Raw genomic sequence first — 24,601 nt, 5'->3', positions numbered from 1 at the left:
AGATGAAGCAGTTGCTGAAGACGGTTGTGGAGATGAGGGTGAGGAAACAAAAGGGATAGGAAGGAATAGAGCACCAAAGGGGCTGGGAACAAAAGGGGATTCTTCTGGTCAAATTGTGTCAGTAGCCCAGGAAAAGGCGAGACCCCTGGTGAGCCCTGAAATGGAGTGAAAGGGAAAGAAGAAAGCCGCTCACAGCTACCAAGAGGAGGAGGAAGTGGGAGATGTGCTGCTTCCTGTAGAAAAAGCGATGACTGGAGACAAAGCTGGGTGGGGACTAGTCCCTGGGCTGCAGGCGCTGCTGCTACACATACACACACAGCCGCCACTCCGTGGGCAGCTCCTACTACTGCCGCTGGGCTGGGCTGGGCTGGGCTGGGCGGGCTGCGCGGAGCTCACTGCACACATCGGCGCGGAGAGGAGAGAAGCCACACTTCTCTGACCAGCCTCGGAGCCAAGGTAAAAGAAATGCTTCTCATGTGGCTCCTTTTTAAATGAGTAACATGACCGGCGCCTGTGGTTTTAAGGGCAGATTTCTTAGGGCAGACAGGGACATTGTTTCAGGATTGGGGGAAATGATTAGGATGGGTTCTTTTAGAAGGGCTTTTTTTGAATGACCACATTTGCTTTAAAAAAAAAAAAAAAGAAAGAAAGATTATTAGTGCTTCGCTTCGGTGACTGGTGAAGAAAACACAGTAAATGAAAGAAGCTGTTTGCATAGTTCTCTTGGAAGCAAAGCAGGGCTGGTTTGAAATCAATTGGAGCTGTGGAGCTGTGCGCTGATCGGAGCGTCGCAGTCCTGCTTTAGGGGTGTAAGTGGTGTAAAATGTTAATTGCATTATCTTTCCTACTCATTGTGCTGGCGTATCATTTGTTTTGCAGCATAATGACTGTGATTTGGCTTTGGGGGTGTGGGTGGGGTTTAAATCCTTTTGTACTCAGAATTTGCCAACAAAGGCTGTGGAATTGCGTATGTGAGGGGCAGTATTTACCATTAAAAAAGAAAAAAGAAAGCGTGCCTTCCCCCTCTGCTCTGTATAGCTGCTTTCAGGATAACCTCAGAAACAGCTACCATTTGCCAGTAGGTCTTATCCTAAAGTTGCATCCTTTCTCGGGGGAGTGTGGCAGGTTTAACTTGCCCCAAATGGATACATGGATTTTATGTTTATATGGATTTTTTTTAAATCTCTAGGTGAAGATACATATTAATTTCAGTGAGAGATTAAATGTCTAAGTGTTTCTGGGTTATTTCCTTACCTGTATACATCATATAGACTGAAATAGTAAGATCGGAATGCAATTTTTATTCTTTGGTTTTCTTGAGCAACGGATGCTCTTAATGAGAGTCTGTGACCATGACTTGTTCACATATTTATGAATGATACGTAAACGTGCAGTAACTAGGTCTAACGGATAAGAAATGAGATTATGAATTTTGTTTGCATCATATGTTGGAGAAAGAGTTTAATACCCTAGTGTAGCTGGTTTTAAAAATTAAGCTTTGTCTCCAAAAGAAAGTGCGGTTAAGCAATAAATGGTCATTGATAAAAGGTTTTTCTTGAATTATTAGAATGAAAGGAGATACATATTCAAAGGAAAGAAAGAATTGCTTATAGTAGAGTAAAAATAATATAAAGGTCACATTTACATACTAAGAAATTCTTAAAATATAGGTTTTTAAACACTAAGTAAGTCATTGAGAGTGCATATGCCTTCCCATTTATCACCATTCTCAATTCTGAGGAGCTATAGGGTTTTTTTAAATGCCATTTTAGGAAATTGATTTGGCTTCCCAAGATTTGTGGTGTAACAGCACATTTTTGAGAGAGAAGAATATTTCAGTGGGGGAGGAAAAATGTCTACTTTTCTGAGGTTCCTCATTAAATGAAACCTGTGCTATATCTAAGAGGCAAAATATTGCTGGTGTTGAAACCACGTAGCTCCCCTGATTCACTGCATTGAATCAAAACAAGTCACGCCACGCATTCCGCAGTTCCACTTCCCATTTGCCTCCTATCGCAAACATAAAGATATCTGCCAAAGAGGGGATCTAGGCTAGACCTGGGATCCAGAATGCCCCTACCTGGAGTTCTCTGATCAAGCTGCCTGCCAACAAATGAAGTCGTAAATGAATGAATATGTGGCTCACACTCGGGTACTTAAGTATAGACTGTATTCACTAGATAATGCCAACACTGCTTTGTTTGGGGGTGTGTAGACAATCTGCGTTCCTCTGCTTTGGGTGTTTCACCCAAGAGTAAGAAAATAAAACCTTGGCCCATAGGCACTGGAGAGTCTAGGGAGCCCCCTGCTCTCTTTCAGAAAACGAAGAGGTGCCTGTTTTCTGCACAGCACACATTTCCTTCATTGTTAAATTCCAGCTTGAAGCACAACAATAGTGAGTAACAGCAGATCAGTAATTACAATGGTAGAAGGTTTAGGGGAAAAGATGAAAATGCTCTTACACTGTAAAATGAGACTGTTTCTACTTATCCTGGCCATATGGACTATTGAAAGACATAATGCAAAAGCCCAGGGTACTCAGTGGCTTTTGAGGGAGTCGACCAACACTGAAATTTTAATTGAATGTGTGTGTGTGTGTTTTCTTTCTGCCATATGGCCAATGGCTGGGAGGAAACATGACTCTTACTTCATAGCCAGCCCTGGGCCTCATATGGTAGGCACATAGTGAATGTATTTGGTTGACTGGCTTTTTTAGCCTACTTCTGAAGGCAGGCCTAACTTTTAAGTATAAAAGCTCTATGGTCAAAGCAGAAAGCTTGTTCAAGAAGACAGTGTGGGTAGACGAATATAACATCATGAACTGAAAGGAATGCAGGCTTCCAGAGTTGGCAGATCTGCCTTTGAATCCTGCCACTGGTTTTTACTATTTGACCTGGTATGTTAACTTATGAACCTTAGTTTCTTCATTGTAACGAGGGCTTAATAGTACCTAATCAAGGTGGTGGGGTTTTTCGTTTGGTTTGGTTTCATTGATTTTTATTTTGTTTTTGCTTTTTTTGTGGATATGTGAGTGCCTGGGACATGGTAGGTATTCAGATGTCATTTTTTTTCCTTCCTAAGTGGCATAAGGGAAAGTTAGCATATACTTGATCTTTGTCACTACCACAAAGGTTCCAGGAGACTTTTTTTTATTGTAGTAAAAAATATATATATTATGAAATTTCCCATTTTAACTATTTTTTAAATATACTTTTATTGATTTCAGAGAAGAAGGGAGAGGAAGAGAGAGATAGAAACATCAATGAATAGAGAGAATCATCAATCGGCTGCCTCCTGCACACCCCCCACTAGGGATTGAGCCCTTGACTGGAATTGAACCTGGGACCCTTCAGTCTTCAGTCCAACACTTTATCTGCTGAGCCAAACTGGCTAGGGCCATTTTAACTATTTTTTAGTGTATCATTCTATGACATTAAGTATATTGGTATTGTTCAACCACCACCACCAGTCTCTAGATCCATTACATCTTCTCAAATTGAAACTCTGTTCCTATTAAACAATAACTCCCCAGCCTCTCACTGCCCCACCACCCCAGCCCCTGACAACCACCATTCTGCTTTCTGTCTATGATTTTGACTACTCTAGAAACTTCATATAAGTGGAGTCATATAGTATTTGTCTTTTTGTGACTGGCTTAATTCACTTAGAACTTGTCTTCAAGGTTCATTGTAGCATGTATCAGAATGTCCTTCCTTTTCAGGCTGGATATATTCCATTGTATGTATATACTACATTTGGTTTATGCATTCAATGGACACTGGGTTGCTTCCATGTTTTAGCTATTGTGAATAATGCTGCTATGAACATGGGTATGCAAATATGTGTTCGAGTCCCTGCTTTCATCTTGGTTTGGGTACTCAGAAGTGGAATTGTTGGATCATATGTTAACTCTATGTTTAATTTTTTTTTTTTTGAGGAACTCCCAAGCTGTTTTCCACAGCAGTTGCCTGCATGATTTAACATTCCCACTAGCAGTGTAAAAGGGTTCCCTTTTCTCTACATCCTCAGCAATACTTGTTATTTTCTGGAAGTTTTGTTTGTTTGATTGTTTGCTTGTTTGTTCATTTGTTTTTTATAGTAGCTATCCTAATAGGTATGAATTGATATCTCTTAGTGGTTTCAATTTGCATTTTCTCGAGGATTAGTAATTTTGAGTCTCTTTTCATGTGCTCATTGGCCATTTATAGATAGTCTTTGAAGAAATGTTTATTCAAGTCCTTTGCCCATTTTTCACTTGGATTGTTTTGGAAGAGACATTTTTAAATGGTGGGATCTCTTAACATAGTGTGTCATAAAGATATGAATATAACACTTGTATTTAATCTTCTGCATACATCAATATTATTCCTGCCCAAGTAGAATACTTCTCCCAAAAATAACTATAGAGAAGGGCTGTAGTAGTTAAACAGCAACAATTGGTTTCTGAGACAACAGGTTTCTACTAATAAAATGTGATTCTCATCTAAGTTTCATGTTCAAAAATAAAGAAATCTTTCTGTGTTTAATTTCCCACTACACATTTTACTCCTAATGCCCAAACTGATGAAGTAGGGTATACATGGGGCTGAGGAGAGCTGGGCAAGAAGATTACTCTATTAAACAGAGACACTATCTGAGCTTTATGCTGTGGTTGCAGTCACTGATCTTGAATGGTTTGAAGAGTTCTTCAATGATTGTATGTTAACTTTTTGTAATGCACTTTGTGTGTGTGTTTGGGCTGGTGGGTAGAGAGCTGGCAGATAATGACCCCTGAGTTTGTTTACTTCCCAAATCTATTCATTTTACAAGTTCTGGTTCTATGGATACCCAAGGAAGAGAGGAATTACAGAGCTATATTAAGGCTTAGCCCCTGGCCTACGACATTGGGAACAGTAGAGCTGAAAATGACTTGGGAACCAACCTAGCCTGCATTAACCCCCCATGACTGATAATGAAATGGGCTTAGAATTCAGTTATCTGTCCAAAGTTGCACAGTTGATTAACACCTCACCTCCCAATTCTATCTCTAGTTCACTTTCTTCCATAATATGGCCAATAAATAGAGAGTCTTTATACTTTGTCATTTTTAAAATTGTTTATAAAACCAAATTATTTTGTTTAAAAAGAAGAGCACAATGTTTACATTTAATACCGTATGTAAATATGAATTTCTTTTTGTTCAAAATTGTTCAAATATGAAGATGCCACTGTGGAAATGAAATTCAGATTTTCAGCCAGCAACCGTAACACTCTAATGACTGGAACGACAGGTCGCTATGACACCCACTGTGGCCATCGAACCAGCCGGGTCCGGCCAACCTCCTGCAGCCCCTCCCCCTAGCCAGCCCCACCCCTGATGGCCCTCGCACCCCAATAGGGGGCGGGCCAGCTTGCCAACCTCCCATAGTCCCTACCCCTGGCCCGCCCCGCCCCCTATGGGCCTCCTCCACCCTGATCCGCCTGCAGCCCCTCCTCCCGGCCAGCGCCACTGCTGATCACCACCCCCACCCCAATAGGGAGTGGGGCTGGCCAGCCAACCCCGTGCAGCCCCTCCCCCACCTGGCCCCACCCAAGATTGGCCTTCCCACCTCAATCAGGGGCAGGGCCGGCTTGCCAACCACCCTTTGCCCCTTCCCCAGGCCGCTGGCCCCCAATGGGCACCTCCCACCCCATTTGGGGGAGAGGCCAGCCGCCCACCACCCACAGCCTCTTCCCATGGCCAGCCCCACCCCCAATAGGCCCCCAAACCCCAATCAGGGGCAGGGCTCACTGGCCAATCGCCCGGGGTCCCTCCCCTGAGCCGGCCCAGCCTTGATCGGGCCCTGATCAGAGTGGGCCGGCTGGCCAACCTCCCACCATCTCCTCCTCCCGACCCACCCAGCCCTGATCTGCCCCGACTGGGGCTGGGCCGGCTGGACCCCACCCGGGCACGAATTCATGCACTGGGCCTCTAGTGTGTGTGTGTGTGTGTGTGTGTGTATATACACATATATATACATATATATATATATACACACACACTATATATATATACACACACACACACACACATATCAGGTAATATATATATATATATATATACACACACACACACACATATATATATATATATATATATATAAAATCAGGTAAGAGTATTATATATATACTAGAGGCTTGGTGCACAAAATTTGTGCATGGGGGGGGGGGTGTCCCTCAGCCCAGCCTGTACCCTCTCCAATCTGGGACCCCTTGGGGAATGTCCAACTGCTGGAATGTTAAACTGGCAGTTGGACATCTCTCTCATAATCCGATACTGCTGACTCCCAACTTCTCACCTGCCTGCCTGCCTGATTGCCCCTAACTGCTTCTGTCTGCCAGCCTGATTACCCCCTAACTACTCCCCTGCCAGCCTGATCAATGCCTAACTGCTCCCCTGCCAGCCAGATCGCCCCCACTGCCCTCCCTTGCCAGCCTGGTCACCCCTAACTGCCCTCCCCTGCAGGCCTGATCTCCCCAACTGCCCTCCCCTACAGGCCTGGTTCCCCCCAACTGCCCTCCCCCACAGGCCTGGTTGCCCCCAACTGCCCTCCCCTGCTGGCCTGGTCCCCCACAACTGCCCTCCCCTGCAGGCCTGGTCGCCACCAACTGCCCTCCCCAACTGTCCTCCCCTGCAGGCCTGGTCGCCCACAACTGCCCTCCCCTGATAGCCATCTTGTGGCGGCCATCTTGTGACCACATGGGGGCAGCTATCTGTGACCACATGGGTGCGGCGATCTTTTGACCACATGGGGGCAGCCATCTTGTGTGAGGGCGTGGTGGTCAGTTTGCATATTACCTCTTTATTATTTAGGACATATATATATTTCCCTAAAATTTTTATATTAAGGAAAACAAGTTATATTTAATGAGAGTCAGTGTTCAGACAATCTCTTGAGGACTTCATTAAATATTAAAAAAGAGGGAGTTCAATTCTCAAACTTAAGTGATAATGTGTTTCTTAGAAGTGGTACCACTGTATACCAAGGTTCAAGATAAGACAGAATCAACCCTTTTATCTCTTGGCAAATGTGTGTAAATAGCCAAGCTCTTAATGGAAAACCAGTTACTTGCCCCTGTTCCTTTGGAGTTCCTTTGGCCTTCCCTTGTCACCTGCCAGCCTGGTTGTCAGGGTCAGACAATCCCATGATCCTTGCTCTCAGGTGCTGTCAATCAGAGCTAATGGAGAGGGCCTGGGAACTGAGTTGATGGATTCTACTCCAGATTCATTACAACACCAGCAAGGCCATTGCTGTTCTTTTTATAATCCTTTTCTTCCTTCTTTTTTTATTTTATTTATTTTTCATCCCCTGTGCATTTTGATGAAAACCATTAAACCTAAGTCCCTATTCACTACAGACAAACCACCTCAACCTTATTCCTTACCACTTCAAGATTTCTCTGTCTTCATTCATTCTCTTCTCCTTCCTTCGTAGGTCAAATTAACATAGTCTTTTCTTTCAAGTCAAGAGTAAACTCTCTATTTGGACTTTCCATTCCATTTCCTTTCACTTTCTAGGGGGACTGTGTTCTGACAATAATTCTCTCTCCTTCCTACATATTCGGTTTCCTGTCTTTATTGGCCTTTTCCTCCTTACCTGCAAGCATGCTTAGTTTACACACATATATTAATTAAACAACCCTGCTGCCATCAAGCTTCTCCTGGACTTTTTTAACCTCTATTAACCTGTTCTCTTCCTTCCTGTAGAGAAGGAAAAACAGTTTTCCTTCTACCCTTCTAAGTTCTCAGCTGAGCACCCTGTAACAAAAGACAGATCAATACGAAAAACAAAAACAAAAACAGACATCTATTAACATGTATTCCTCATATATACAGGGAAGATACCAGGGAAAAATGAGTAACTCTCAGAGGTGGTTTAGAATTCAGGCTTAAATAACATCTTCAGCTAAATGACAAAAGGGAGGAGGAGAAGTAGAAGAGGACAGTTATGGGGAGGTGATCAGGAAAAGCAGGGTAAGTAAGAGTGAGATTGTTATGCAGATTTAAGTTGCTGCCTCTCCATTGACAAGAGTCACTAGTTATTTGGCTATCCTCCTCTGCCTGTTTCAGAGAGGGAGACACCTTTCAAATGGAGATTTCCTTTATAAATGTAAATTTTCCTTATAAAAGAGGGAAGTTCTAATCTGTTTTCAGAATTTCTCCTGTGTATGCTGTTTCCCAAAATAATATGCTCAAAATAATCCTTATGACAAAGAGCCAAATTTTGAGGTGCATATTCTGCCACCCTCATTCCTCTCTGCAGCCTCCCAACTTCTCCATTAACTCTTAAGTTTCCTCTAAATATGACTGTTCTCAGATTTGATTCTTAGTTTAGTTTAGTTCCTCTCCCTTAATCAAATCCCTTCCTATGATTTCAGTCATTGTTTCTGTGTGGTCAGTCCCCAAACTGATTCTCCATCCTGATCTCTCCACCTACTCTCTAAACTTACACATCAAGCTCCTGGCAAACTTCCCAGAACATCCAACCCACTGACAGTGAAACTCACATGTCCCAAACAGTGCTGGCCGTCACCCTCCTCCATTCCTCAAAATTAGCTTCTCCCCTGACTCCATGACTATTAATGACACTCATTCTCTCAGTCCCTCAATTATAAAAATGCAATTTCACTATTTTTCTCATCAACAACACAAGTTGTAGTCAGTTGCATAGCACTTTGCACTGTCATTGAAAATATATCTTGCATGGCCGACATGGCTCAGTGGTTGAGAATCAACCTGTGAACTAGGAAGTCACAGTTTGATTCCTGGTCAGGGCACATGCCTAGGTTGCGGGCTGGATCTGATCCCCAGTGTGGGGCATGTAAGAGGCAGCCAATCAATGATTCTCTCTCATCATTGATGTTTCTATCTCTCTCTCCCTGTCCCTGCCTCTCTGAAATCAATAAAAACATACTCAAAAAACAAAAACAAAGAAAATCTATCTTGACACTAGCTGCTCTTTTCCGTGTCAATAGCTCTGTTTTGGTTCAGGCCCTCGTAACCCCAGCTGGACTGGTTTGTTGTTTGTGTTCTTGCCTCTCCCTAGAATGACTTTTCTGCTTCGCCTTCCACATGTCACCCCCACAGTCTTTCTTCTCTAAATAGCCAAATTTCACCCCCTAAAGCTCAGTTCAAATGCTACCTTTTCCATGAAACCTTCCTTGCTTTCTTTCCTTCCCTCCCCAATAAGCAGCAATGTTCACCTCCCTGGAAATCTTTTGTTCTTTCATCATAGCAGTGTGCACATTCTAATGTGTATAATGGCAATCTGAATTTTTTTTTCTTTTGCAAGATCTTTGACAAGAATGGTCACACCCAGTTTCATCTTTATCTTCCTTAGAGCACACAAAAGAGTTTGGGTTTTCTTTTGTTTGTTTTTAACTTCAGCTTTATTGAGGTACAGCTTTATAGAGGCCTGGTGCACAAATTCGTGCACGGGTAGAGTCCTTTGGCTTGGCCGGTTATCAAGACCTACCAGGGGCCTGGCCGGCAGCGGGGGAGGGACTGTGGGGGTTGGCCGGCCAGTCGTGGGCGGGGGGCGGCCAGCTGGGTGAAGGGGCTGAAGGAGATTGGCTGGCCAGCCAGGGGGAGGGGTTGCAGGAGGTTGTCTGTGGGAGTGCACTAACCATGAGGGGGGCAGCTCCTGCATTGAGCGTCTGCCCACTGGTGGTCAGTGCACCATAGCGACTGGTTGACTGGTCGTTCCAGTCGTTCTGGTCATTCGGTCATAATGGTCGCTTAGGCTTTTATGTATATAGATAATTAATAAAATTATAAGATATTTAAAATATACATCGTGGTGATTTGATATACATACACACTGTTAAAGATTACATACTCCTATCTAGTTAATTAACACATCCATCACCTTATCTGTCTATCTATCTATCTACTTATTTATTTTTATTTGGTGAGAACATTTAACTCCTCAAAAGCATTTTGTTTATCACGCATTCATTTAATGAACTCTCTTGAGCCACTTACTGTTTGATGCAGAGTGGGCTAGTCTAGGAGCCCACTCATAAACTACTGGGGAAACAGACAACAACTGACATAATTATAAAACAGTTAGTCAGTTTGTCCACACATCTTAATTGAATGTCTGCAATGTTTCACATGTACTTTGAGGGGCTAGGGGAAATTGAATGAACAAAACAGGCCAGTCCTTTGTTTTCTTGGAACTTACATTATAATATCCGGAGAGACCCAGTAAACATATAAACCAGTGTAAAATGGTGGTTCTTAGATCTGGCTGCACATTGGAAATCACTGAGGGGTACTTTAAAAAGCATACCTGTGTCCCAGCCTCAACCCATCCTCATTAGATCATAATCAGCCAGGATTGGACCCCATTGACGGAAACAAATTGTATCAGGTGGTGGTAAGTGCTGAGATGGATTAAAATCAAAATAGGTTGAATGATAGAAGTTGTGTGTGTGACAACGTTGGTACCGGGGAGTTTACTTTTATTGGGTAATACCTGAAGACCTCTCTGACGAGGTGACATTTTCATTGAGACCTGTATTATGGTGAGGAGTTAGCCATATGATGATCTGGGGGTAGAGCGTTCCCAAGCAGAAAGTGCTGGGTTCTAAAATAAAGATGAGGTGAAATTTCAGAGGAAGTGTGGCCTTTTCACATATATGTACCATAATCTAAAAATAATGTGTTTCATCTACGAAAGAAGCTTTTTAATTAAACTAGGCTGACTACCAATGTGAAACTTGGCTGTTCTATTGAATACTTGGTCTGGGCTGAATTTTATAGATCCATTGACCTACCCAGTCGGGAAGATGACTCTGTTTAATTATATTTTCCTACACTGCAATCAGCACTACAAGGCTTGTTGTCTGAATTAAATGTCAATCTCCTTGTTTAAAATAAACTTAGGTACTTGGTTTTGTCACTTCAGTAAATAAATAGAGAAAGCAGTAACTTCTACCCTTAATTCTGGGGAGGCGGGGGGACTCGGGGAGCCAGGGAAAACACTCAGGAGTCATTCAAACAGCGTCCACTTCTCACTCATGTTTGAATGAGTGAAGATCAACACATTTCAAGAATCAAGTTGTGAACTAGCATTTGTTGTACATTCCATTTGTGATGAGAAGAGTATCTTTCTATCAGGACGCTTTGGCTGCTAGTAAAAGAACACCCTACCAAATGGCTTAAACAATAGGGAACTTATCTCAAAACCTCCTGATAGGAGGGTAAGTCCAGAATTAGTCATAGGTGAACAATGTTCTTAGCAACCTGAATTCTTGGCTTTCCTCCCATTCTGACATCCTCAGCAGGTTGGTTCACCCCCTTAGGCCCACCCTGCAGTGCTGAGATGGCTACTACAGTTTCAGAATTATAGGCAGGTTTCAATGTCTAGAGGCACAGTGATGTGGCTAGTTTCTTCCTTCCTTTCTCTCTCTCTCTCTCTCTCTCTCTCTCTCTCTCTCTCTCTCTCTCTCATATATTTTATTGATTTTTCTACAGAGAGGAAGGGAGAGGGATAGAGAGTTAGAAACATCGGTGAGAGAGAAACATCGATCAGCTGCCTCCTGCACACTCCCTACTGGGTATGTGCCTGCAACCAAGGTACATGCCCTTGATTAGAATCGAATCTGAGACCCTTGAGTCCACAGTCCAACGCTTTATCCACTGAGCCAAACTGGTCAGGGCTCGCCCTTCCTTCCTTCCTTCCTTCCTTCCTTCCTTCCTTCCTTCCTTCCTTCCTTCCTTCCTTCCTTCCTTCTTTCCTTTCTTTCTTTCTTTCTTTCTTTCTTTCTTTCTTTCTTTCTTTCTTTCTTTCTTTCTTTCTTTCTTTCTTTCATTCTTTCTTTCAGGTTATGGGTAAAGCTATCTCCAGCAGAATTCCCCTCACAACTCACATGCTTGTCTCTTAGTGGGTAGGCAGATGGCCGCTGTGATTGGCTAATATAAGAGTTTCATCCTGAAGCTTTGGAGCAGTCCACCTTTCTTAAGAACAGTCACCAAATCCCCAAAAAAAGGATTGATTCTATTAGCAAGGAAGAAGGGGTTGATGTTATTGGGTAGATAGTCAACAGAGTCTGCCAATAATATTATTTCCATTTTATAAGTGAAGATATCAAGGCTCAAAAAGGTTAAATCACTTATCAAGGTCGCACAAGTTTGAGTCCAACAGTGATTCCATGGATTTCTCTTTGAAACCCACACACATACACACACCCTTGTTTTGGTTGATGGAGATGATCTAAGTAGATTGGAGAAAGAATCCTGGAAGAAAATACAAAATGGCTGATGTCAGACTAAATCAAGAAGACCCTTCTAAACAAATTATTCCAGAAGAAAATACATCAGCATCTATACAGCAATAAGAATAACATTTAATTTGGACAACCAGCCCAGCATGTCTGCATTGTAAAAATACATAATTAAATTGAGTCTTTATGACTGGTCAATTAAATCAATTTGATTGAAATAAAATCCACCCTGGGCCAAGAAATGAGCTGGAGAGGCCAAGGTTCTGTGTACAAGTGTCTGCTGGACTTAAATGAAAACCTTGCTTTTTCTAGACAGGGATGTATTTTGTTGATTGTAGCATCTGTAAGAGGAGTCATCTCTAGAATTTTTGATTATGAGTTATTTCACAAATAGGTTTTCACTTTCTAACTCCAGAGGCAACCTGCAGTTTCATTCTTGTTGCATTTTTTTCTTGGTTCCTACCTTCTTCTCTGGTGTTATATTTCAGAGGCTGAATATGTGAAGCAGCAACAGTGAAAAAGGGAAATTTCCGGGAATTGACATTACTGCAGTGTTTTGACTGCTCATCTCTAAGTGTATTTCTGTGCATCCTCATCATTACAGACTAGGTATTCATGGTAGGAGTACCTTCTCTGTAATAAATGATTGAGTGCTTCCTACTCTTATATTTGCAATTTAAAACAGAAAGTAAAGTTAATTTTTAGGCTTTGCCAACAGAGCTCTGTTTGAAAAGGGAATTTATCTGATCTGTGCAGAACCATATAAAAAATTGTGAAAAAATTTAAGCAGGGAAAAAATTCTCTCATTTTTGAGGCTTTCCTTAGAAAACTCAATTCGTCCTTTGTTATCTTTTTAAACCTCATGAATGATGGTTATGCTTAGGGAACTCTGTTATGTATAGGCATTAAAGACACTTCACTAACAGTTTTAGTTAACAGTTTTAGACCTCTCAGAGAGGGAAGTCCCATAGCCATTGTGTTGACATAGAACAGCCTCAAGATTTATTTGAATTAAAATAATAAAACATTTAACTATGCAAAGGTGAAAAGTCCTAGGGGAAAGAATGGTACAACTTGTCTTTTATTATATCTTAAAATAATTCTAAAATACCATAGTGTAGCAGGGGTCCTCAAACTTTTTAAACAGGGGGCCAGTTCACTGTCCCTCAGACCGTTGGAGGGCCCGACTATAGTTTAAAAAAAAACTATGAACAAATTCCTATGCACACTGCGGGCCCGGGACGAGTCGGCTGCTAAGCAGGACAGGCAGCGGCACCCGGCGGGCCGGATAAATGTCCTCGGTGGGCCGCATGTGGCCCATGGGCCATAGTTTGAGGACCCCTGTAAGACTTCCTACACAGGAGAACATGGTAATTAAAGAACATTAGAATCAGAATTTCTTGGGCAAGTTGCTTAAAATTTATATGCCTGTTTCCTCGTCTATTAAATGGGAGATTATAATGGCAATACCTACTTCACAAAATTGTCAGGAGACAATGATATCGTGTATAGAGAATATTTATTTAGCATAGTGCCTGACTTACAGTAATTATTCAGAAGTGTAGCTGTTATTAGTACAATTGGTACTGTTACCACAAGCTGGAGTAGGGTGTCTTTTATTCTCTTCACAGAATTCTGACCAAATTCTAGCAGAAATGATTATGGCCCAACAGCAATCACAGGTGCTCAGAACTTGGGGTAAGGAATCATCGAAGGAAGCCTATTTGTGTGAGATGGTCACATGTTGATGTTCTGACTTAGTCAAACATCCGTCTCAAGCATGTGCTATTTGCTCAGTAATCCATGTGCTTCGTCATAAATATTTCCAGTTTTCCTTCCCAATTCATGATAAGTTTATGCTTCCCTGTCCACTTTAGTTAGGTGTCGCCACGTATCATACATTGGTCAGTGAAATGTGAGCTGAAATGACATTTACCACTTCTAGGAAGAAGCTTGTAAGAAGCAGGGTGTAAGCACATTCCTTGGTAACTGGCAGTTATGGAGGCACAGAAAGCGTGGCTGCTTTCTTAGGCCCGAATCTTAGAGTAAAGACAACCCAGAGATAGTCCCTCCATGGACCCATAATGGACATGTAGTGAGAGTGAGGAATAAGCTTTGCTGTCTTGAGACACAGATTTTAGTTGTTGTTTTTTGTTGTTGTTGTTGTTACCACAGTATAACCTAGCAGGTTATCCCTTTAAACTCTAGAGAAAAAACACAGTATTGGTAACAGTACATAAAAGACGTAGCTGTTTGAAGATAGCAATTTTTAGTGATTATTTTGTGTGTGCATCATATTATATGTGGTATTACACATAAGCATCAGGAAACTTAGACTTTGAAGTTAAACAGATTTATATAAAAATTTTTAGTTAAATTTCTTGTAAAATAAGATTTATCTCCACTTCATACAGAGGAAATCAACAAACTAACATTACCAGCATTTTTTTTTTCCTTCGAGGGAGTCCACCGTGATGCTAAAGTCAGGACTCTGAATTCTAGGCCTGATAGAATCATTAGGTAATGGTCTCTCTCGCCGAGAGCTTATTCAGAATGGTATCTTGTGAAGCAAAGGTGCTGAGAAGAGATAATGCACTCCACCATGCCCTGGCTGTCATCTCTGGTAATAAAATAGTCTTCCCTAACCCCTAACCGCTATTGCAATGTTCCAATAAACACTGATGCTTATATATAGAAGGTCTTAAATAATATGTATTGAGTAAATAAATGGAAGTAGTTCTTCTAAATGTGCTGGACTCTTTCATGTCTGCATTTGAAAAATAAATGTCTTTATTTTGGACATTAATTTAAAAACATCTCCATATTAAGGTATTTATTCTTTTTTAATACTTTACATATGACCGACCATGTAGCTACAGATTTAGGCTATTTTATTTCATATTTTTTACTCCTGATTATTCCACTTGGGTCTCTCAAACTATGTTATGAAATCCCTTAATTATTTAAATTGGGAACAGATTAATTATCTCCAGTGTACAAACTCAAATTAATTTCACTATTAACTTGAGTTTTAAATTGATTAATCTTGGAGTGTTTAAGGAACCAAGTGAAATTTTTTTTTCATCCTTAAGGAAAAGGGCATATTTGACTTGATGAAACTCTCTCCATCATCCCCATCATGCTAATAGGAGTAAGAAATTTACCAGAAAACTTTGGGTAGATTTTATAAACCAGCCAGAAACCTGTATGTCTGGAGCTTCTGGGGGAACAATCTGTGAGTCATTTTAAAAAACAAACACACTCATCATCACAGTGCGTGTTGTTGCCATGGTGATTAGGCCTGTGGCGTTGGCTTGCTTGTGTTCCAGTAAAGGGAAGAAGGGGAGAGAAACGGAGAATTCAGAGCTTTGACTATCAGCTTCAATTATTGCAGGAAGGAATATAGGGTGTTCTTGAGAGCATATTGGCACAGTCATCGTCAGAGGGAAGTAAAGAAACCCTGGCATCCTGCCTTTGTTGTTGAATATGAGTTAGCCATATTAGTGTTGGGTGTTGTGAGTCACAGGTGAGAAAAGGACCATTTGGTATTCTCTTGGGAAGAAGGGGGAAAGATAGGGTTTTTAATCTGATATATAATCCTATATAAAAAGGTGCTAAAATGCTAATTAGACCAAACAGCAGAAGGACCATCCGGATGACCTTCTGGATGACCACCTGGATGACCTTCCAGACAAAGCCAGGGCTGCGAGGGCTGGCCAAGGCTGTGAGAGGCTGCGAGGGCCGAGACCCTGGCATGAATTTCGTGCATCGGGCCTCTAGTTCCATATAAACCTCTAAGGTCTGCCTGGTGAACTGTCTCATATGCAGGTGCACAGGGCTTTAATGATCCTCTAAAAGGCATGAAATGTCAATGGCATAACATTATTGCAGATTTAAAGGACCCTCAGTGCATTATTCTAATACTAGAGGCCCACTGCATGACATTTGTGCATGGGGGGTGGGGGGGTGTCCCTCAGCCCAGTCTGCACCCTCTCCAATCTGGGACTCCTTGAAGGATGTCCGACTGCCCTGTGGGATCAGGCCTAAACGGGCAGTCGGACATCCCTCTCACAATCCAGGACTGCTGGTTCCCAACTGTTCACCTGCCTGCCTTCCTGATTGCCCCTAACCACTTCTGCCTGCCAGCCTGATCACCCCCTAACCACTCCCCTGACAGCCTGATTGATGCCTAACTGCTCCCCTGCCAGCCCGATTGCCCCTAACTGCCCTCCCCTGCAGGCCTGGTCACCCCTAACTGCCCTCCCCTGCAGGCCTGGTTACTCCCAACTGCCCTCCCCTGCTGGCCTGATCGCCCACAACTGCCCTCCCTTGTAGACCTGGTCCCTCCCCTGCTGGCCATCTTGTGGCGGCCATCCTGTGTCCACATGGGGGCAGGATCTTTGACCACATAGGGGCAGCCATCTTGTGTGTTGGAGTGATGGTCAATTTGCAGATTACTCTTTTATTATATAGGATAGAGGCCTGGTGCATGGGTGGGGGCCGGCTGGTTTGCCCTGAAGGGTGTCCTGGATCAGGGTGGGGGTTCCCTTGGGGTGTGGGGTGGCCTGGGCAAGGGGCCTGTAGTGTTTTGCAGGCCGGCCATGCCCTCTGGCGACCCAAGCGGAGGCCCTGGTATCTGGGATTTATTTATCTTCTATAATTGAAACTTTGTAGCCTTGAGTGGAGTCCACGCTGGCCAGGGTGTGCAGGAAGCTTGGCTTCCTCCATTGCCAGGGAAACCCAAGCCTCCTGCTCGCTCTGTGGCTGCAGCCATCTTGGTTGGGTTAATTTGCATACTCACTCCTGATTGGCTGGTGGGCATGGCTTGTGGGTATAGCAGAGGTACAGTCAATTTGCATACTACTCTTTTATTAGATAGGATGGTTAGAGACTGGTCTTAGTGAGGTCATTGTTTCAGATGTGATCCCCAAGTAGACCAGGTATCTTTCCTGTATTTTGTGGTGTAGATGTGATTCCTTTATCTTGGATAGTCATCTTATAATGCAGGCCCCCTAGGTCACAGAGGAGACCAGGAAGGTTCTGTGAGCTCTGCCAAATCTTCCCTCCTCCAGGGGAAAGTGAAATAAAAAACACTGTTGATGGGCAGTCAACAGAATTATTGGGCCAGTGGAATTGCTGCAAGAGTGATTCATTATGATTCATTATGGAGAACAAACAACACCCTTAAAGTAAAGGTATGAGTTAGTGCACATTTTTAAAAGAATGTTTCTTAGTTCACTTTGAGAAATCTATGTAGTTTCTTAAATGGATATACAGTAGTCCCCCATATCTGGGGGGAATACATTTTAAGACACCCCCCCCCCCCCCCGCAGTGGATACCTGAACCACGTATGCTTTTTCCTATACTTACATATCTTTTCACTTAAAGGAAGATTTTATATCTTTTTTGCATATCTGAGTTGCCAGCGTCACTATTCTTGTGCTTTAGGGCCATTCTTAAGTAAAATAAAGGTTACTTGAACACAAGCACTGGGTTACTGTGACAACTAATCTGATAACTGAGAAGGCTACTAAGCGACTAATGGGCAGGTAGCAAAGACAGCATGGATACACTGGACAAGGAGATGATTCTCATCCCAGGCAGCATGGAACAAGATGGTGTGAGATTTTATCACCCTACTCAGAATGGCATGTAATTTAAAACTAATGAGATGTTCATTTCTGGGATTGTTCATTCAATATTGTTGAACCATGGTTTACCATGGAAACAAAACCATGGATAAGGGGTAAGTACTATAATACTTGTCTACAATTTTATTTTTTTAGAGTATTCCTCAAGCAGATTTTAAAGCAGATTTTATTTGGAGTTAAACAATTTTCCCTAGTAAAACTATTTTTCAAAAGGTTTCATATAAAGTGCCATGGGGTGTGACTAAGGGTCATACAAATTCAGGGAGTTTGTGTGTAATCTGTGCACTGGCATAGGACGTAATAACTACTTCTCATAACTATAGGTTTCATTTTTTCTCATAGGTGGGGAGAAGGCACATGTTGCCAAACTTATTCTGTGCTATCTTAATTTTCTTTTTTTTATATATATATTTTTTTATTGATCTTAGAGAGGAAGGGAGAGGGATAGAGAGAGAGAAACATTAATGATTAGAGAGAATCATTGCTCAGCTGCCTCCTGTACGCCTCCTACTGGAGGATCGAGCCCACAACCTAGGCATGTACCCTCGGCCAGAATCAAACCTGGGACCCTTCAGTCCGCAGGCCGACGCTCTTATCCACTGAGCCAAACCAGCTAGGGCTAATTTTCTTAACATTAGTAAGCAAAGCTTAACTTATAATTTTCTTCTGATGATCAAATTGGTGATTATTGAAAATTTGGAAAATGGGAAAAAATTGGAAAATACTTAAATTGTAAAGAAAAAATAAGAATGACCCTTCCTATTAATTAGGTTGTTGGTTGAATTGTGTGTAAGAGACCTGATTTGATAGTGGCTGACACATGCTAGGAGTTACTTCCCTTTCCCATAGCAATCCAGAAGTGAGTGGTCCAGGGCTGGTAAGATAGATCTTGCTCCACAAGATCGAGGGACCCAGGCTTCTGATATCACGTTGTTCATCATTCCTAGCATGCTTCCCTTGCTTTATGGTCTAACATGGCTTGCCATAAGGACCCCACTATAACCATCAAGAAGGGAGAAAGTTGAAAGGGGAAGGCATGACCCAGAAGTTGCACATATCATTTTTGTAGCCATCCCTTTGAACTTTGACTCATGGGCACATAGCATTAAGGGAGGCTGGGGGAAGTAGTTATTTTTGACGTGTATATGGTATGCACTAGTTTAGAATTCAATATAAGCATGGAATAAAAAGAGAGAGGATATTGGGGCATATCTAATAATTTCTGCTACTTCCATTATTCTATACAAAAGAAATAATACACTGTTTACATTTGTATGTATCTCTTTCTAATATTTTTTCTAGAAAAAAAACTATCAGAAAGTTTATGTATAATATTTATTAGAAATATTACATATTATATGTTAAATGAATATTACATATGAAAATACATAAAATGTATTAGAGCTATGATTTAGAAATATATATATTAGAAAATTAGTTGAGGTTATACTATATATAAAATATGCATTTTTTATCATTGAAAACTTTTTTTATTCACTGTTTTAAAAGTTCTATCATGTAGAGTTTCTGTTTTAATAGGTTGTATTTGATATTTAGTCTATTTTTAACATATGGTAATAATTTATTATCTACAATTTTGGATTTTGTTTGTTTATTTTTGAATAAAGTCAAGGAGTAGCATCACTAAGAAAATAATTGAGAATATACTTGAGGATCTTGAGAAATGCTGTCAGACTGCTTTCCAAAGAAGTGGTGCTGATTCATGCTGTTGCCGATAACACAGGAGAGTGCTGGAGCACCCTGGACAGGCTCATTTTGCTAGTCCGCTAGTCACTGTTCTCTCTAGGGTCCATTCTCTGAAAATAGGTTGTTTTTGCCTTTACCTTGTGTTGTGTGTTTTTTATTCCTTTGCTGTCATTAATCATGGTAATAGTTTCCTAATAATGTTGGTTTATTTAAAAACATATGATTCCTTAAAGTCATCTGGGACTGTGATTGGTTGGGTTGAGACCATAGCACATGTGCCAGTCTTACGCAATGTGAGATTGCCAGAGACACTGATGTTCATTAGGATGCAATGTGAATTGGGTTTTCACCCTTAGTCAGTACTTTGGATGTGAGGCACCTCTTTGTTCTGAAATGCAACAAAAGAGGAGCAGTAAAGCACTTCCTGGGGCACTTCCCTTGGAGCTGGTTGCTGGGGAGCTTTTCAGCAGTAAGGAAGCTCCTGAGCATAGGAACGTTCTTAGATATGCACCGTATTTGGGCAGTAGTCAAAATTAGGCCACAAATCTGCTCAACATCCTCAGAGGTCATAGTGCCTTGGTGTATAGTGATTTCTACTTTTAAACAGCTCACAGAAGGTTTGGATGCTAAAGATGCTTTTATCACCACTAACTTGTCCATACACCCTCTTAAAGTGCTAGATACACACAAATGGAACTCCAACTCCACCCCCAACACCTGGAGAAGGAGTGTGCTCTGTCTCTGCCACTTGGGTCCTGCTGGGAGCTAATCAGGTTAGGTCAGGGGAAAGCTTGTTTTTATTCATCTCACTGGTACACAGCCTCTGTCACAAAGATCTCTGCTTCCCCCAGGACCCCCAACTTTGTGTTTTCATGTTTTCTTGCAGGCTAGGGATGTTCACAAAGAAAGGAGCTCCTATTTTCACAGATATATCTCTTAAAAGAAAAAGAGTTAACAAGATGTCTGCTTCTTGACTCAGAAATATAAACCTATCAGACCTTCCTGCTCTTCGAGCCATGTGGCCATCACCACCAAATCCCGCTTACAGAAACATTCATTTGCTTGTTCAGCTCGTATGTATCATGTTATTTCTCCTTTTTTTTAAACAACACATTTTCCTCTCTGCTTTCTTGACAGCCGGGATCGTCCAGAGAGCCTTAGGCTTCGGGCACTGAAAGGGTAAGGCTTCTGAAGTATTTTCCTCCAGGATCTTGAATCTCACCAGAAGTTCAAGAGGAAAATAAGTGTCTGAAGTGATGCTATAGAGGAAAGCATTGAACATGTGATATTTATCAAACATTCATAGCATCTGTAGCAATAGTGACATGACTTCAGGATTTAAAGAGGAAAAATGGCTCTCCTTGTTAGTTTAAACCAGGTTTCTCACATAGATTCCCCGATTTTCTTCTAAAACCCGAGTTGGAGAGCCTTTGCGGTCGCTGCCTTAATAAAATGTATTTCTGTGACACTAAACACAACGACGTGGTTGTAGCCGTTGAGAACATGCCCTGGGAAAGGGAGATGTTAGGTAGATCAGAGATTATTAGCTCAGAGAGGGGTGAGCCCTGTTCTTAACAGATTGGTTGTAGACATTGTATGGAGATTGCCAGAAGCAACAACAATAACTACATTAAAAGGGCAGTTTAATGCTGGTGGGGTTTCTCCTTGAAGAAGCTGACTTGGCTTTGAAACTAAAGCCATTGTAATCTTTGGGTCTCCATATTGCTGAGACAGGTGATAATGTATGTGTTTTCCCCAACCAAGATATACCGTTTCCTCTAGTCAGTGGCTTGGATTGCCATCCTCTCTTTTTAAATTTCACTTTATTATGAAAAATTGCAAGCACATACCCAAATCAAAAGAATGATGTAATGACCGTCAATAGCCCTATACATTTATTTTTATCAATTATCAACTCACAGCCAGTATAACTTTATTTATACCCCCACACACTTCTCTTCTTTTCCCATTGGATTATATGACAGTGGCTTGAATTTGGTTGTTGAATCTTTAGTATTTATTTACATAATTATTTAGTGGCTACAGTAAAATACTAATAAGTAATAAAACCTACTTATAACCTGACTTAGTTTACTGGAGCTAGTCATTCATCCATTTATTCTTTCAGCAAATATTTATTATTTACTAGTGTCAGAACCTTCTTAGAATAAGAGAGCCAATTTTCCCCACCTCACATTTATGAAGTCCTCAAATTTGGACTTCTGACATCTCCAAATGAGGTTGTTTGTCAGAGATACTCTGACAAAATTAAAAGATGACACTCATCATATAACTTTAATTGTTAAATGTAAACATTTAAAATGTGCCACAATTTTTAAAACCTATTTTGACATTTTTTCACTTCTGAATATACTGGAAACTTAAAAACACAAAACACTTTTCCCAACCCTCTCATGTACCTTCTTATTTTAACATAAATATTTGTTCAGTTACCTGCCTCCCTTTCAAGAATATAAGCTCTGAGAAAGCATTTTGCCTTTAGTGTCTAGCAAGGTGTCTGGCACTTGTTATATACTGAGTGGCCAGATTATTATGATCTCTGAACACATACTAATCTGGCCACTTAGTGTGTGTGTGTGTGTGTGTGTGTGTTATATAATATATATAATATATATGATACATATAATATATATAATATATATATATATATATATTAGAGACCTGGTGCATGAATTCTTGCATGGGTGGAGTCCGGCCAGCCTGGCCAGGTTGCGGGGACATGGGCGGTTGGTCAGCCTGCCTGCTGGTCAAACTCCTGGTTGAGGGGACAATTTGCATATTAGCCTTTTATTATATAGGATATACACTGAGTGGCCAGATTATTATGCATTCAGAGATCATAATAATCTGGCCACTCAGTGTGTATATTTAATACAGTTGTTCAATGAATGAACATATGAGTGAATGGCAGATGCTGGGAACATAAAGATGAAAAACACACAGGCCTTGCCCCAGAGTTGCTCAGTCTCATGGGAGAGAGAAGCTTGCAAATAGGAGGTCTCTGAGCAGTGCTCTGGGTGAGAGAGAAGAGGACTAATGTGGTGGGGAGTTTGGTGAGAGGCTTGTTGGACAAAGAAGCATTTATTTGAGCTAGGACATGAAGTGCCATCCATCAGAAAAGTTATAGAAAGGAATTCTGGGAATAAGGAATTGCATAAAAGTACACCAAGTCCCCGAAGAGCACAGTGGAACCTTTAGAAGTTTACAAAGGCCTTGGCATGGTTGGGAAGTGGCCTGCTCCAGAGATGTGGCTTGAGGACCAGGCCGATGAAGCTTGGGGACTCTAGGGCCAAGCTCAAGAGTGGATTCTAGTTTGAGTGTGAAGACAGAAAAGGGCACATAATTCTTTTTAAGGATAATTCCTTAGGCTGCAGAGTAATGTATAAAGCTGTGGAGAGAGACTAATGGAAGGGAGGCCAGTAGATCTTGGGTTTGGAAATGAAGGGCTGATATGGGAGAACTGATGGAATTGCTGATTAAGGATGAGAAGTAAAGGAAGGAAGACATCTAGAGTAACTGCCAGATCTCCCTTTTGGGAGATGATATGGGTTGTGCGTGATAACTGGGCTACAAATACAGGAAGAGGCTTCAACTCCATGGAGTGGCCACGTCCAGGTAGCTATGTCCAGGAGGCTGCTCAGAGGTGGGTACTGAGCAGTGGTTCCGAGTCCTGGCTGCACATCAGAATCTCCAGGGAAGAGTTTCAGAGTTCACATGCAGACCCTCCCCAGACCAGGCGAATCAGAATCCTGGGGGCAGGGGCCTGGATAGCTGCAGTTTCTAAAAGCTTCCCAGGTATTTTAATGTGCAGCCAGGACTGAGAATCTCTGGTTAAGACCATGTATAGCTTTTGCTACTCCATAAGGAGGTTCTTTTGGAGTTCAGTATTTAATATCTTACAGGTGAGGGTTGAATTGTCCCTATATTCTACCAAATATTACTAATAATGAAGACTGTTATATAAGTATTTGATATTCTTTGTCTAATATTCGGGTTGATTTCTTCCAGGCTAATACATGTTTTTAAATAGCTTAAATCAATCCAAGCAGAATTTCTACTCTCACCTAGAAGCATTTTTGCTCCTTGCAAAATTATTGGTTTCAGTTATGCTCAGTGGTTCCTTATATAAGTGGTCTCCGTGCTAACAAACTAAAGAAAGAAACTAAATAAAGTAGACGTGTAAAAGGAAGTGGTGTTTTGTACTGTTGTAGGAATTGTGAGCATATTTGCTCCAGTACTAAAATCTATTTTTTAAGTCTATGCAGAGAAGCAAAAATGAAACACAAGGTAAGCAACAGTCAAATATTGGGGTTTAAAGCAAAATACTACTAAGGCATCATGCAAATTAAATAGCAGCAATGATGAATATTTTTATTTCCTGTCACTACTGTAACAAATTGTCACACACTGGTATAAAATGAGACAATTTTATTATTTTACAGTTCTGCAGGTTCGGTTGTGCAGGGATCTCACTGAGCTAAAAGCAAAGTGTCAACAGAGCTGAGTCCCTTTCTGGAAGAATTCATTTCTTTGACTTTTATGGCTTCTAGGGTCTGATTTCCCCCATCTTTAAAGGCAACAACATTGCATCTCTGTGTCTTTCTACCATAATTACATCTAATTCTGAACTCAGCCAGAAAAGACCCATGTTATAAGATTTGGAACACCTGGATCATCTAGGATAATCTCCCCTTCTCAGTGTCCTTCATTAATCACATCTTCAAAGTCCCTTTATCCACCTAAAGTTACATATTGATGGGTTCCAGCGATTAGGACATGTTCTTATTTGGGGGCTATTATTCTGCCTACTCCAAAGTAATTAATTGTTCTAATCTCTTTAGGAGGTAGAAATGCCTCAGGGAGCAGAGATAAGATGATCTAACATTTTATTGTTTGGGTTGAGAAGCCTTAGGGTTCCTAAATTGATGAAGCAGGTCCTTGTCTTGATTCTGCAAATCCTGTTTTCTAGATA

The 24,601-nt window shown here is 41.4% G+C and overlaps 1 protein-coding gene across 3 annotated transcripts in view; it reads left to right on the top strand.

The window, feature by feature from the left end:
• The first annotated feature begins 281 nt into the window (after positions 1–281).
• GNG2 (G protein subunit gamma 2) overlaps positions 282–24,601 on the top strand; it is a 112,725-nt gene continuing 88,405 nt past the window's right edge. Inside the window, exons 1-2 of one of the 3 annotated variants that reach the window (XM_080642481.1) lie at positions 344–456; positions 20,746–20,787. The gene's annotated coding sequence lies outside the window, so the exon portion shown is untranslated. Of the gene's footprint in view, positions 457–13,880; positions 13,948–20,745; positions 20,788–24,601 lie in introns of those variants that run through there. The other 2 variants (XM_080642483.1, XM_080642482.1) reach the window with 2 other exon arrangements.

This window comes from Plecotus auritus, assembly GCF_963455305.1.
Source record: "Plecotus auritus genome assembly, chromosome: 1".
Taxonomy (NCBI): domain Eukaryota; kingdom Metazoa; phylum Chordata; class Mammalia; order Chiroptera; family Vespertilionidae; genus Plecotus; species Plecotus auritus.
This window is presented reverse-complemented; position numbering and strand designations above follow the sequence as displayed.